General features: G+C 37.7%; 1 protein-coding gene across 3 annotated transcripts in view; it reads right to left on the reverse strand.

Moving 5' to 3' along the window:
- Positions 1-16,355, reverse strand: part of Pde11 (Phosphodiesterase 11) — a 439,247-nt gene that overhangs the window by 311,226 nt on the left and 111,666 nt on the right. The window contains exon 1 of one of the 3 annotated variants that reach the window (XM_065233209.1): positions 6,904-7,986. The exons of the other annotated variants lie outside the window; for them this stretch is intronic. The gene's annotated coding sequence lies outside the window, so the exon portion shown is untranslated. Of the gene's footprint in view, positions 1-6,903; positions 7,987-16,355 lie in introns of those variants that run through there. 3 annotated transcript variants of the gene reach the window in all.

Here is a 16,355-nt window from a genome sequence, read left to right on the forward strand (position 1 = left end):
AGTTTGCGTGTACATTTCAAACCAAAAATCATAATTCACATTGCCCGGCTCGCCAACACAAACATTGCGTTCAAAACATACGCATCACCGCCGATCGTTTTGTTACTGGTCATTCTCAAACAAAATAATTAAGTTTATTTATTGCCCTCAAGCGGAGAATCTCGAGAAGCATCACCGGACACACACGCACTGCTACTTGCCTAGCGCTCGTGCACCGTCAGCACAAAACGATGATGTTGATGATAAGTTTGAACCAAAACAAATCCTCTTGACGAGTGGCGACTGCGCAGATGCATGTGCGCGTGCGCGCAATCTAGTACTGCAGCATTTCACCGTAGGTATGTTGCTATCATCCAACATATGCTCACCACTCATCATACACCATCGTAGACATAGGTATCAGCCAGTGTTGGTGTGAATCCGTTGCGCACTGGTGGATGTCACGACGGCCTACGAGCGGCAGGCACTCATGCACGTTAGGTTACAACTACAGTCGCGTGACGGAGAGAATCTCTGAATGAATTTTATCACTACTGCTGCTGCGCACACCCACTTTACCGCGCAGTGCCCGTACACTCCGCCGACCCAGCTGATCTGGTTGCAGGGGAATTGACGAAGAATAAGCCCGGCGGGACCGTCACTGGAAGGTACTTTGAGATAAGATGTTTCACATCTTTGTGGAATATACTGAGGTGCAAGTCCAAAAGTGGTGTAAATAAATAGTTCCAGGTTTAAACCTATTTGATTGATAATGTTGCATGGTGTTACAATGATAATTGTTTATCAAAAGAAAATGTATTAAACGTTATCGACAAAATCAACCAGTCATGTGCTTGGTTGCCATGAGTATCGAGCGAAGACATACGAATAGTGAATCCCTAACACGGACGCTAATTTCATTTGCCAAAACACTGCGTTGCGTTGTTGATCGTTGTGATATAAAGAAATAAAACACACCGATTGCTTGACCGTCCTGCCATCATGCTTGGCATACACAGTTTTGCTCACGAACTGCTCATTTGCTAATAAATTTGCACAGAGTTGACGAAACATACTTCTGTTTGAAGCAGTCGATAGAATAGAGTTTAAGCTTTATATAGATATGTAAAAAAAATGATATTTTAATTCTAGCAATAAACTGTATTTGATTTTGTGTTGCAAAAATGAAGTGAGAAATGCTCACTGCACATCTCGGACTTTAAGTGTAAAAATTTATTGGTGTTAATTCAAATGATAAGATTTACCTCATCTTTGCATGTCTACAGTAAACTAAGATCCTAATCTATCAATTACTTTAAAGGAAACTAAATTTCAACAACTGAGTGAAAAGTTATTATCAAATGAGCAGTTGGTGTGTACAACTGTGCATGCCAAGCATGCCTGCCATTACGGAAGTATAAGAGATTGGAATAGCTCACAAAAATAAATGTTAAAGTTTTCCACGGGCCACTAGCAAGATTTGTGCCATTAGGTGAGAAAAACAAAAAACATATGATGAGAAAAAAAATTAACATTCTGGGACTTTGATTTTTTTCTATAAATTTCACAAACAAGTCCCAGAAAGTAAATTTTCGACACATGTTTTTTTTTACAGATAACACTATATCTCGAAGATTCATGAATTTTTAAGTCATTTGGCATCAAACAAAAAATTTTAAATTTCATGTACTTCCTTGGGATATTTTTCAGATGAAGCGGCACTCCTAAATCATGTACGATTGAGCTCAAATTTTACATGGAGTCTTTTTTCGAGGCAAAGAACAATCTTTATATTGGTCGTTTAAAAAATTCGATGGTTTCTTTTTTCCCATACATTTTATTGGCACCCTAATGCTCATAACGTGTCAGTGTTCCTCTATGGGGGGTGAAAATTTAGTTTTCTGGAGTATTTACACTGTCTTAGACTAGGCTAATTTCCCTCTTGTTGGAAATCAGCTTAACTCATACCCATGGGATGAATCCTTCCTTTTTTAGCAATCGATCTATCAGCCCTCTGTCAGGGTTCTACAAACTGGACGAAAAAGTAGTTTAACGCTGGCTTTCAAAATGTGCCGAAGAAAACAATACCTGACTCGATGAGCAGTTTGATTTACTGAAAGGTCGAACAAACGACCAGTAACTGACTCGAGTAGCGAACATTCTCAGGCCGAACAAGTCTGATTTGAAAACTCTAGCATTGTTAGACGATGAAAAAGTTAGAATATCATCCAAAATTATCACTCGGACAGTACTTTTCAGGTCTTCCTAAATGACATCGGTGCGGGTTTCCTAGGGCGGCTCCTGTTCAATTTGTTCACCTCCGATATCGCGGCTCTTGCATGATTGGTGTATGGTGGTACGTAGTGTTTCCTACCCGGTACATCCCGAGAAATTAACCAAAAATCACATTTCCCGATTCCTGGGAATCAGTGACTAGTTTCTGGGAAACACCTCAAATTCTTTTGAAACGATTCATGAAAGTTGAGGTTCACTTATAAATATTTCAATCTTAAATGGCAAGGCTGGGTGATTTCTAAAATAAATTAAATTAGCATTACTATTTTCAAAAATACACCGATGTATGCAAGTCCATGCTGAAATATTCACGGAATATCCTTATATACTTTAGAAGCTCATGGGTATTGAGATTCAATTTGACTTATAAATATTTCAATCTAAATTGGGAAAGCCATATGATTTTGAAATTAAGTTGAATTAGCCTAACTATTTTCGAAAATTCCCCGAAGCCCATGCTTCAAATATACCGATATCATTGCAGAATTTCCTAAAATAAATTTGAATATGCCAATTTAAAATAACACACTAAAGTGGTAAGCTTTATACGCTAGATGAAAGTATAGAGTTGATAGTTCAATTAGAGTACGACAGTGTGAAAATTGTGTATAGAGAGTAGAAAGCGAGCAAGGACAACTTTGAGGAAGGTACAAATCGGGTTGATCATCTCTCTTTACCAAACTCCCCCGTTGGAGAGAGTTGGTGAGGGGTATCCCCCCACCACCACTGGCATAAAGATATGATCACCGACTATGTGTTTGGAACAGTTCTATCAGATTGTACCGCACTCAAGTTGTTATCTGAAGGGAGGCATCCAGTCGTAGGTTTACTTTCATCTCCTCATCTATCGTATAAAAATTACCCCTTAGTCTGTTATTTGATATTAGCATCTTCAACTATGTATATCGTTAACTTCATGCAGAAGTAATACAAACAAATAGTTAAAGTATCCTAAAATAGTTATGGAACTTCTCATGATAATTGAAATTCAATTTGCAATGGAAAAACCGGGTGATTTCTAACTTAAATTAAATTAGCATAACTATTTTCAAAAATTCACAGGTGTATGCAATTTTCTATGCATCAAATATACTGAGATATTCACAGAATATGCTCAAATATATTTTAAACAACTGATAAGAATTGAGGTTCAATTTGAATTATAAATATTTCAAATTGAAATTGCAAAGCTGGGTGGTTTCTAAACAAATTCAATTAGCATAACTATTCAGGAAATTTTGGGTGAAATTAATAAGAAAATTTAAAGGGGGTCATAAGAAACTTCTGATGAGACAGTTTTAAGAAACTTCCATAAGGAATGTCTTCTAAGGTAAATCGGAAGAATATTCCAGGCGAAATTAGAAGAATCTCTGAGAACTATCTCAAATATTGTTGAAATAACTCATGACAATAGAGGTTCAATTTGAAAAATAATCTAGAATCTCAAGGCTGGGTGATTTCCAAAATAAATTAAATTAACAAGACTATTTTCAAAAATACCCGGATACATGCAAGTCTTTGCATTAGATAAGCACAATTAATGTAGATAAATATTGACGTATTTCCTCAAATACTATTGAAACAACTCATGGAAATTGTGGTTCAATTTGACACATAAATATTTCAATCTGAAATGGAAAAGTAGGGTGATTTCGAAAATAAATTAAATCAAAGTGTTTTCATGTTACTTCATACGCAAAGTTCGCGATTTTCGGAGTTGGTTGGAAATGCTATCTAACATGAAGCTTTAGTGTGATAGTTTATCAGCTGGAGAATTGTTTTAGACGAGGGTAGGTAGATAGTTTCGATAGAGTACGGCAGTATGAAAATTGAATAGAAGTTAAAAATGAGCGAAGGGCCATTAATGTGACAGTACAAGTCAAACGCACACTTTTTCGCCTAACCCGTGCGATGTACGCGGAGATTTGAAGTATGTCATCAAATCTGCAGGCGCACCTTTAGATTTGAAGAGGCATACTTCAAATCTCCGCGTACATCGCACGGGTTAGGCAAAAAAGTGTGCGTTTGACTTCTACTGTCGCATTAATGGCCCTTCGCCCAAAGGGGAGACTTTTATGTATTTTTGAAATTCATTAGAGTTGGTTCAAAATGCTATCTAACATGAAGCTTTAGTGTGATAATTTATTAGCTAGCGAAAAGTTTTAGAAGAGGGTAGGTAGATAGTTCCGTTAGAGTACGGCAGTATGACAATTAAAGGGAATTGTCATACTGCCGTACTCTAACGGAACTATCTACCTACCCTCTTCTAAGACTATTCGCTAGCTAATAAATTATCACACTAAAGCTTCATGTTAGATAGCATTTTGAACCAACTCTAATGAATTTCAAAAATACATAAAAGTCTCTGTTTCAAATATGCTTAAATCTTAACAGAATAACCAAAGATACTTTTGAAACAACTCATGAGAATTTAGGTTTAATTTGACGAATAAATATTTCAATCTAAAATGGCAAAGCCGGGTGTTTTCAAAACAAATTCAATAAGCATAACTTTTAAGGAAGTTTTGGGTGAAGTTATAAGAAAACTACAAGAAGGAAGTTTGAAGAAACTTCCAGAGGAAGTCTGAAGATCATCTAAGGTAAATCAAAAGAATGCTGCAGGAGAAATTAGATGAATTTTTCGAAGGGAGCCAGAAGAAATTTCCGAGTGAATTCAGGAGGTTGCTGGGGAAATCAGAAGGCATTTTCATGCGAATCCAGAAGGCTTATGAAGGAATCCAGTAGAAACGGTTGAATAAACTTGCAATTACAGTTTTCAGAGACTTGCAGAAGAAGCTGGATGCTCTTCCCAGCTGTGGAAACTAGAAGGCCTTCTGGAAGAAACTTCCGATTAAATCTGAAGATAATTTCTTGGAAAGTTGAAAGATATTTCTGGGAGAAATTCGTAAAAAAAATTCCAGAAAGTGGTCAAAAAAAACCAGTAGAAGTAGGAAGAAAAACAGTGAGCAACCCGGAAAAAAATCCGATGGAAGATAACATATTATAATTAAGTGGCTATTATTTTCTCGATATTGTAAATCGTTCTACAAAAATAAAAATGTATCATTCTGATGAAAAACTGACCTGTATGCATCTTATTTTCTTTCTGGATGTAAACAAAAATATTTCCCGATTCCCGGGAGTTCCCGGGAAGAGCCATCGTCAGCCATGTCTCCCGTTTCCCGGGAAGCCAAAAATGGCCGAGAAATGGAAACACTAGTGTCTCTGCTTGCAGATAACATATCCATCGTCTACAACGAAAGGGTCATCGGAGCTCCGAATGCCAAACTACATAGAACGGGGTGACATCTACACACTACGAAAAAGTCATGTTAATTTCGGTTCCCTGAGACTGACACATGAGAGCGGCGCTTTTAACAGAAGAATCAGTTGAAAGAAACGAGAAAATAAATTCAATCAAACGTTCTCTTTGTCGAGTTGCTTATGCTTTGGTTTCAGAACACCTAGTTTTACATGAAACGTTTGTTTACGTTCCATGATTTACGTCCAATATTGATTACATCTCGTGTAAAAGTAATTATTTCTAAGTGCTATGTGCTGTAAAATCCGGGATATTCGAAATACCTGTAAAAACCTGAAATTATCAGGGAATTTCGCCGCCAATCATGGAAATTTCATTCAACAAGTTCAGTCAAGTTGCTGAATTCATTTTTAAAGATTTGTGAGTTTCAGAGTCAAAAGTCTAGGATTTTGTATTGAAAAGTCTAGGATTTGTACGGTATTGAAAAGTCTAGGATTTGTATCAGATATCTCAAAGAAGTCCCAGAATTTTCAAAACTTTGTAAGTTGATCTATTGTTTTAAGTCCCAGAATAATTAAACATATTATTATCGTCCACTACTAGAAATGCGTTCTAATGAACTTTTGGCGATTGAAATTGGATCACAACTGTCCTTAATCATTAAAGTCCTTAAACATGCGGGTTGAAAAATTATTTTGAAACTGATTTTAAGAATTTATTGGATCCTTGCTCAGAATCCATCTTTACAAAGGAGGAATGATGTGTCTAATGATTTTAGGTTTTTTTTAAGTAAATTTTATTATGTTTTCACTTTACTTTTAGTAAATTTCTTCGTAGCATCATCCATTTTAAAATTATGTTTCGAAATAATAAAAATTGTATTGTTCAGAAAGCTGATCATATATAATTTATAAAAAAATAACATAAACGAACGATAACCCAAATAATACGATTTGTAATAAATTTAATTAACGTCATATACTTTACAGACAATTTTTAATATCTGAAAGTTATATGTTTTTCCAGTGAAATGTATGAGACAAATTTTTTGAGTGATATGTTATTCATTCCTCAAAATGGCTCTCTAGAAAGATTATAAAGTTTGTAACAAACGCACCACATGGAACAGTCCTCATGGTTTGTTTTGATTTTTATGACCATCGTATTGGTGTTGATAGGCACTTTCCATCATGTTTGTTTTTATTTTTATTTTTGTTTTTTTTTTTTTTCATTGCATTCAAACCCATACTGCTGCCAGAAGTACCGCATATGTCGGGCCCATGCTGCACACCACCTCTCTCTGCTGCTGCTTGTCTTCGTTTGAGTGCGATCGCGCAAAAATAAATAATGGAAAAACTGATCTTTACCAACACCAAGCTTGAGCGCGTGAGGACACACGCTACACACTGAAACTGACTGTGTCACCACTGCACATGTGCGTCGCGATGTCGCTCGCGTACTTAAATATCACCACTACAGCGTCGCGGTGACCGTCTCGAGCGAGCGCCCACCGTCGCTCCACCGTGATCCATCCGCCCGCCGGGTTTGCCCTAAAGCGTTGCACAGCGCGATGACAGATTCACAAGTTCCGTATGGAGCACAAAAAATGAACAATTATTCCACAATGCCGACCAGGAAAAAAATCAGCTCCACGAATGCCAACGAACACCCATCGAAAACCGCGCACTCGGAAGCGTAAATTTCTCCGACCAAAGGTTGTCACTTTTTCTTCACTTTGATTCCAAAATGATTCAATCACTCACTCACAGTTCTTTTGTTTCACGGTACTTTTCCAATGCGAAAAAAAATGTGATCTACTTAAACGCACACAAGCTTTCGGTCAATGTTCTCTTCTCTAGTATGGTTCGCTCAATCAAAACGTTCTTTGTCACTGTTTTTCCCGTATTTTCATTGGGTTACTCCTAGCAAAATTCCACGCAGCTACAGCCAGCTTAAGTCCGAAACTCAAAGCACTTCAAAGCTCGACGAGCTGTGTGCAATGTGCACCTTTCGATGGTCACTTTAGTAGTGAATGCAGCGCACACATTTGAGCACTGCACACAGAGAAACCCAACAGCGAGATTCCCGAGATCTCCCAAAGGAGAATGCATCAAAAACTCGAAACAAGCGCCGCCAGCTGAGTCACTGTTCGAGTCGTAGTAGGTAGATGATAGGCGCACTCGATCGATCGTCATTCACTACTGGATCGAAAACTGTTCCGCTTGATCACTCTCTCACCATATTGCTGAGAATAGATCGAACTCTGACATCGCTCTGCATTGAGCGTAGTAGAGGCTATCACTCTCCGTATACAATGTATCGATCACTTCACTTTGATTGACGACTTCGGCCCGACCAGCTTTTCCTGTACGAACTAAGCCCGACGATCGCGAGGGCGTTAATTTGCAATGCGAATTCCACAATTCCACTGCGAACACGCAAGAGCACACTACTGATTACCAATATCCCGGTTCGACCCGCTCTACCTCGCTGTTGTCATACACCGTTCGATATACACTGCCAAAGAAAAGGCTAGTTGGTGTCCGGTCCCTTTTGCACTCAACTCAAACACAAACGAAACCGACTTCGGTACGGATGGTACTTCACGTCATATCTATACACACCACGCGACTCTCTTCCATGCCGATACCGCACACACGCTGACTAATGGGTGAACTAGCAAAATCTTTTTTGTCAGAGACTCTTCACGATGACACTGCCTGTGCTGCCACTATCGCTCGGTTGACGCGAATGGAAGGTACCGTTGGGGTGGTGAGTTAGGTGTGGAGTGTGTTTGCAGGGTGCCGACTCATTATGCTTAATATAATTCCCTGAGTTTTCCAGGAGTTCAACGTAAAATTTCAAGGATTGTAAAGACACATTTCCTACAAATGATATTTTGGGAAAAGCATCATAAGAATTATTTTAAAATGTCTTCAGAGTTCAGATTAGAACTCTCGCTCTCTCTCTCTCTGATATTCTTTTATAAATTGCTCCATAGCATGAGCATGAGCATGAACATTTACGACCATATATTTCAGTAGTTGCCACTCCGCGATTGACCAGATTTAGCGAAATTTTCACCATACAAATCAAAAGAACCATATGAATGGGGTTTGGAACTAGCAATCCATTCTCAGTGTACAAATACCGCAGAATCCTTATTTGTGATGTCAATAACGACGCAGGCCACGTCCTTACGGTCAACGGGGAGGGAAAGGATTGTTATTTGTTGTTACTAGAGATCGAGTATACCTCTGCATCTCCACGGTTGTTACGGGAAGGACGTTTTTGTTAGTGGGAAGGGTAAGATAGATCTGGATTCACATTGGGAAGTGATGCGATCTTTTAAAGCCTGCTAAGCAACTCAGTAATGTAAAGAAGCTTGGGTTCTAACCCACGATCTTCTGCTCAGTAAGCAAAAACGGTCACTCTAAGGCCACCGTGCCCCTTGCATCACAACAAGCTACGACCGACGATCGTTCATTATCGGTTACAAGAACCTATTACAATTAAATTAAATCCTCCGAATTAGTAAACAATGTCTTCTGAATCGGATCAGGTGTACGTCACATTGGTCTGAATATACTTATTACTTTTATGAATCGTTCCTCCAATTACTGCTATTAACTATTTTCTACAATAGTGGCTTGGATGATCAACTCAGTAATGTAATTAGGTTTGGATTTTAATCCACGATGTTCTACTCATTAAGCAAAAACGGTTGCTCTATAGCCACCGTGCTCCTTACATTACCACAATCTACGACCGACTTACCAAAATGCTATTCAAATGAAGCGACGTCTATGAAAGCAGCCAACAATGTCTTCGAAACTAGATCACGCATACATCCTTTCCGAAACTCATGGTTTAAACAATTCAACTATTGGTTATTAACTGCGCTTCATGCTCTCAAAACCCAACGATGGCGGTTTATTATGTTGTGGGAGAGCTTGGGATTAAACCCATGGTATTCCGCTCATTAAGCAAAACCGATCCTTCTAGGGTTATCGAGCATCTCAAAACCATAACACTCCATGGCAAAACATGATTAAGTTTTCACTTGGTATGTAATGAACAACAGATATACGTGATAGTTCATATAATTTCAGTGGCTGATGGTTAATTTTAAATATACTAACGGTACTGCCTACGGTGACTACGACAGCGATTACGACAGCGACTACGACGGTGAATACGAGGACGCCTACGACGACGACAACAGCGAATTTTTAACTTACGATTTGTCTAGGAAATAACACCTTTGTCCAGCACCTCCACTTGAGCTTCATGTCTGCTATCTGTCACTGTTTGCAAAAATATCTAATAGGGGAAATGGATGTAATGTCGTCCTAAATGCCTCTAATTTGGGCCCATACATAAATTCAGCAATCGACTAAATTTTCAACAGCGACGAAAAACATCCATTAGTACCGACCCAATGACGCGTTCATCTAGATAAAATTGATAAATAGCAGATTTTTAGCGATGGGCCCAATATTAGATCCATAGGCCAACGTTAAAGCTTTTTCCCCTATTGTAAATTTCCGTATTAATGTGTATGGAGTATGGAGTATGGATACACTAATGATGATGATTGAATGATATTTCAAAAACAAGAAGAACACAAATTTACTTAACCTTTGTAGAACCTTAAAGCTACTATTATTTCGAACATTTTTACCCAATATCTCGCAGGTGCTTTTAAAAAAAATCTATTTGGAAATTGTAAGATTAAACATACTTGTAGTTTTTTTTTTCCTTGATTTATTTTCCATCGATCTTGTTTTCCGCGCTGAGCACCAATGCTACCTACGCCAGGGAGGCAGCTCCCACACCTGGATCCTACTTATCGACCTATCAACTCATAGACCGGGGGACCAACGGCTTTACTTCCCTTTCGAAAGAAGGCGTAATCAGAGATTTTAATGCCTCAGAACATCCCGGCGGCGCCGACTGGGATTAAACCCAGGCCTGCTGGGGTGAGAGGCAACCCTCGGAATAACCTTAATCTTGATTATTATGTATTTTTGATCAAAGTATGCCTCTTCAACTATATGAAATGAAGTTAATTGGTGATTTTTTTTTATATATTAGCTGGTCGTTGGCTCCGAGTGGTCATCTGATGACCCGCCAAAATATTCGGAACACCCGTAAAATGGATTGCTGCGTAAATTAGATTAAAGTAGACCTTGATTTTTTTCTTCAGCTATATGATATATGGATTTCCAGCATCACCTTTTTTCTAGACGGCTGGTTTCTTTTCTCCCCCGATGGCCTCTCGGAAACTTGGAATAAAATCGAAACCACTTGGCCGATCTGTTCCAATTTTCAGTAGACCATGATAACGAACACTTTTCTACTTACTGTGAAAATTTAAGCCAATTTCATGGTGAAACAAAAAAGCTAGGCCTCCCCGAAAGTAAGGCAGGTGGTGTTCATTTGCAATGCTAATAACTTTCCGGGGTTAACGTGGATTCACATCCGGTCTTGAGTCAAAACATTCCCAAGACTTCAAAGGTTCTACGTTTTGTACACGAAGAAAATCGAACAACTTAAACTATGTTAATCGTCGATCGAGTTTCCACTGGCTGCAATTACGGCCTCCACACGCTCCCGGAATGCACGGCAGATTCTAATAATGTAGTCTGGATCCATTTCTCTTCATTTACGGGTCAATGTTTGTCTGAAGCTTGCTGTACTCGGGTGGCATTTAGAACAGGCCTTGGTCTTTATGACGCACCATATTGAGTAATCCAGAGGATTGAGATCGGGGCTGGATGGCGGCCACATATCCTTCGCCCAGAACGGAAGATGTTCCTGCAACCACTTCTGAGTGCGGTTCGAGGTATGGCATGGAGCCCCATCTAGTTGAATTACAACATTTGGTTTCGGACCGTACTGTTCTTTGATCAACGGAAGAACAACCTTCCTTAAAATCCCGATGTAGATCTCCGTGTTGACCTTGTCGCCTTCTGGAATGAACACCGGGTCCATTTTTTTTTTGCCATCGGAAGCCACCAATCCAAATGTAGTGTACCTACATGCTCCCATCAAAATTTAACATAGACACATTAAGCAACGCTACTTCAGTGTCTGCTTAAGTCAACATTTTGGCATAACCAGCAAGTATGGGAACGTTTGCCTCCATCGTGTCTCACCGTAAATTGTTCAACTAAAAATGACTCCTCGTCAGCATGTTTCAAGTCAGGTAGCTGGTTACTATGCATAGAAATAAAGACAGCACATTCTAACTCCAACATCGGTTGTGTCCAGTTGTACAAAGATATCACATCCACGTACCGATAAGTTATCGGTGAAGTTTCATCTGGGGCTGACTCGCTGGAAGCCCAATTTTGTCAGCTCCCTTTTTGAAAATCTTTTCTTATATTACACGAAGCCTATGCGATTTATCAGTGGTTTTATTGCACCAAAGTATACCCACAGACAAACAGACGTAACTCTTCATTGTGTATCTTCGTTCATGCATTTAACGGTTGATTTGAATATTATCAGTTCCGCGAACTACTCGCCGCAGCGCTGGCATCGGATCACTTTGACGTTTCTATATATTCTATAGAAATTTTATGCAATATTGTTTACGAGTTAGCGGGCAAGCTTGTTTTCCGCGAGAAGCCAGATAGATGTCGTTACTGAAGTTATATGTTTTGAGATACTATGTTTTCAAGAACAAGTTTTTCAAAGAGTTACGTCTGTTTGTCTGTGGTATACCTTTGAAGATCCGTCTTAAAGATAAATGCTAAATTTTAAATTATTGAAAGATAAAGGTCTGAATCGGGTCATTACTGTTGTTGATGCTATATAATTTTGGTCAATTCCGTAGTGATCATTGTGTCCATTTTAGAAAAGTTGGAATTTTTGATAAGCTTTCCAATAAAAATGTATTTTTTTATTTTTTTTTTTTTATTTATGAGGAACATTTTTGATAAGTTATAAAATGTGCACAAGTAATGGCCCAATCTCATGTATAATGTTGCTTGTTTTGACCTCAACCCATTTGTATGCCAATAGGTCAGAACCGGTGCAAACCAAAACCAATTTTTAAAAAGTGCCATAACTAGTGCACCTCCTCTACACTTAGACTGGAATGCGAGGTTTGAAAGTTCTTGGCTACAAATTATAGGTGTCTAATAATGATTTCACTATACATATACGTAAACAGTTTTTCCCCAAACACGAAACAGACACGGGGCTGGATGTAATGTACCATTACACTACTAACACATTTTCCATTTGAACAGAAAGTCCTACAGCCACGAGCAAAGCAAACATTTTGTCATCACAATCGGGAACGCGTTCGCGATAAGATCAAGCTGCTATTATAGGTTCAAGTTGCCACTGGCACGCCGTCTGTATGTGGGTATGTACAGGTTTAAGCAGGGGTGCCAATGTTCCAGTGCCAACTGGAATCTTCCAGTTGTCTTTTCGATTAAATCAGTCAAACTGATACAGCTCCGACTTTATCCAGTCTTTAGCAGTTTTGTTTGTAAGATTTTTTTCAAATTCAATTGTCAGCACGGAAAAAAATCTGGCAATGTTGACTTTAACCTCTTGTAGTGGGGTTGACATTAACAATAATTTTCATAAAATTGCTTGTCATAGTAATTCTAAAGCACACTTTTTTTTTATTTAAATATGTACCATAAAGAGAGATGATAAAACCGATTTGTACCTTCCAAAAGTTGTCCTAGCTTGCTTTCTTCTCTCTATATGCAATATACAGACTGCCGTACTCTAAACAAAACTATCAATTGTATACTTTCATCTCCTCATTCTATCGTATAAAAATTACCACTTTAGTCTGTTATTTGAAATTAGCATCTTCATCTAAAGTGTTAATTCTTTACCAAACAGTATTATCTAAATTTTCAAACAACAATAGAGTTGTTCCCCTTGCATGAACGCTGGATTCCCGATTAAGTGACAGTTACGAAAAAAAAATGATCTCCATTGAACCTCCAACATCCAATCGTTCGATACAGCCATATCAAGAAGAAGCGACCGAAGGAGTACTCCTTTTGAAGCTCGAAAAAGTTGATGATCACAGTCAAACAGACCAGTTTTGGTGAGATCATTCCAGTTTTATCTATAAATTAGGAATTTGATGAACATTGGAGGCATTTGGTGAGATCCTTCAATTATACTATATTATATAAATCACTAATTACATCACATATAATTGATAAATTCACTCTTACATAACTCGGAGCGTTTGGTACGGTATGAGTTTGATAGGTTTGAATAATTTTTTGAAGATTTTCAAAAACCTACCCGTCTATTCCGCAGGACACCCTAAAACAAGGAATTTGAAAGGTATGGTATGCTATGGTACGCTGTTAGTACACTACGAAAAACATAATTTTACTATAGTTGAAGATGCTAAGTTTCAAATAACAGACTTAGAGTGGTCATTTTATACGATAGATGAGGAGATGAAACTGTAGAGTTGATACTTAGTTCCGGTAGAGTACGGCAGTATGAAAATTGTATATAGAGAGTAGAAAGCGAGCAAGGACAACTTTGAGGAAGGTACGAATCGGGTTGATCATCTCTCTTTATCAAACTCCCCAGTTGGAGAGGAATGGTGAGGGGTATTTTTGCCTATTAAAGCTCTTAATTTCGGTATACAGCGAGAAGATAAGATTTTCCATATGTGGAAAAATGTCAACTTTCGCAAAACATCAAATCCCGCACGGAATGAAAAATAGCGTATTTTATAACATTTGGATAGCTTCCAATAGTCGGTCTGCCTACTGTAGTCACAATAAAATAACTCAAATATCAAGGATGCTGTCAGATTTTAAATTGAAATGCTTGGTCAAGATAAATAAAAGCTTGTTTGGTTGTAAAGTAATCTCTTTTTAAAAATTAAATTCCTGAAAATCTCAAAAATTCAGGGTTGTAGTTCAGCACTTTTGGGCAAAACACATGAAGATGGTTTCTTAGAATATCTTAACGAGCATTTTGGCAAAGTTTGGTGGAAATCGGTTACAGGCCAAAACTTTTAAAATTTTTGTATATATATATATATGTACTTGTGCTGGAATGACTATGAAATGTTTATGTTAAATTAAGTTATTTCTAAGTGTGTAGTACTGAGAAGAACGTCAAAGGAAATATGACTAGAACTCCAAAACAATTTTGGAAATAACTCCAATATAATTGAGAGTAGATCTCCAGGTGCATTTAAGCGAGAGTTCTGAGAAGAATTCTATGACGATTGGAGGAGGCTTCTAGGTTCAATCCTAATCAGTTCTGAGAAGAATTTTAAAAGAGCTTTGATGAGAACTTCAAAGTTATCTCGTTCTAAGATAATAAACTCTGTGGATAGTTAGAAAAGCATTCTGGGGCGATTTCTGAAGATAATTCCTTGAGAACTAAAAGCAATTCAATGGAAATTTTGAGAAGAAATTCGGTGTAATCGAGTTTGTAAGATGTTTCAATGGCATTCTAAGATGGATTGTTTTGAGGATTTCGAGGAAATAGCAGGGGAATTTTGAATAGAATACGAATTGAATTTTCAATTGAACTCAATAGATATGTCCAAATTCTGAGAACATATTTCTAGGGTTAATAACATGAGAGTTCCAAGGAGAATTCAAGTAAATTTAAAATGTAATTATGGAAGTAACCTTCAGCACGTTAATCGAAAATTCGATGATTTATTAAAAATTATATATGATAAATATATTTATTTTAAAATCAACTGGTTAAAGAATGAAAGCACCAACACTAATTTTTGGAGACGAAAAACGAAGTGAAGTTGATCATTGAGATGAAGTTGATCACTACACTTTACAAACATGATTGATTATTTCACATCCATTCAGCGTATCATCGTCATAGCCACGCTTGAATGGAATTTTTGGTATTTATTATCGTCATTTCAACACATTTAGGTAATTTATGACTTTGTGACGGGGATGAGATTTGAACTCGTGACCATTAACGTGTGAAGTATGGATGCTTACCACTACGCTGGGCCGGTCCCACGCTTGAATGCCAATAACTACAACTCGATGATAAGTGGTGTGTTGTAATGTGAAGCTCTTGATGGTCTAATGGTGACCGTTTTTGCTTAGTTTCGTTAGCAGAAGTTCGTGGGTTCTGTCCTAGGCTCCTTCACATAATTCATTAACAAAAGCCCATCAATTCAGTTGAGCGTATCGTTTAAGACAGTTATCGGCATCGAAATCAATCAATAACTACTTTTCATGACGCTCAATCAAACGGTGGTTTTCAGCTAAGTTGTAGCTATAATAAACTTTGCATAAATGATGAAGTATATTTTTGCACAATTTCAAAGCCTCGCATCGTAATCCAATCAGCGAATCGTAACCAAATGTGTACACATTTTGGGAGTAAGATCAGGATTGATTTGAAATCTATTGAACATCCAAACAGATCAATGCACCCCTATAGATTCACGAAATGCATCGCTGTTTAAATATATTTACAAGGGTTGGCAGCTGTACTCAGAGTATGTATATTTGCTGCGAGTAAATTTGAGTTGCTCATATTTACTCAAAAATGAACAAAGTAGTTTCGTATTTTTCATCATAAGAAGTTCTGGAAACAACCACCGTCTGACAGAATGTTTTGTTTAAATATTTTCAATTAAGAGTAAATTTAGCATTTGGTGTCACATTATCAACTTTAATAAAGCATGATGTCAATGAAACGGAAATATTAAGTTTTCATTATTAAAAGATCCAAGTTACATTGATTTTGTCCAGGCCACGGGCCTCTTTTGTTTTCTAAGGATTGATGATCTTCGAAGTTTTTCGTGATATGGTGG

This window comes from Ochlerotatus camptorhynchus, unplaced genomic scaffold (assembly GCF_037179485.1).
Source record: "Ochlerotatus camptorhynchus isolate MF236.1 unplaced genomic scaffold, CSIRO-AGI_Acam_v1.1 ptg000392l, whole genome shotgun sequence".
Lineage (NCBI taxonomy): Eukaryota > Metazoa > Arthropoda > Insecta > Diptera > Culicidae > Ochlerotatus > Ochlerotatus camptorhynchus.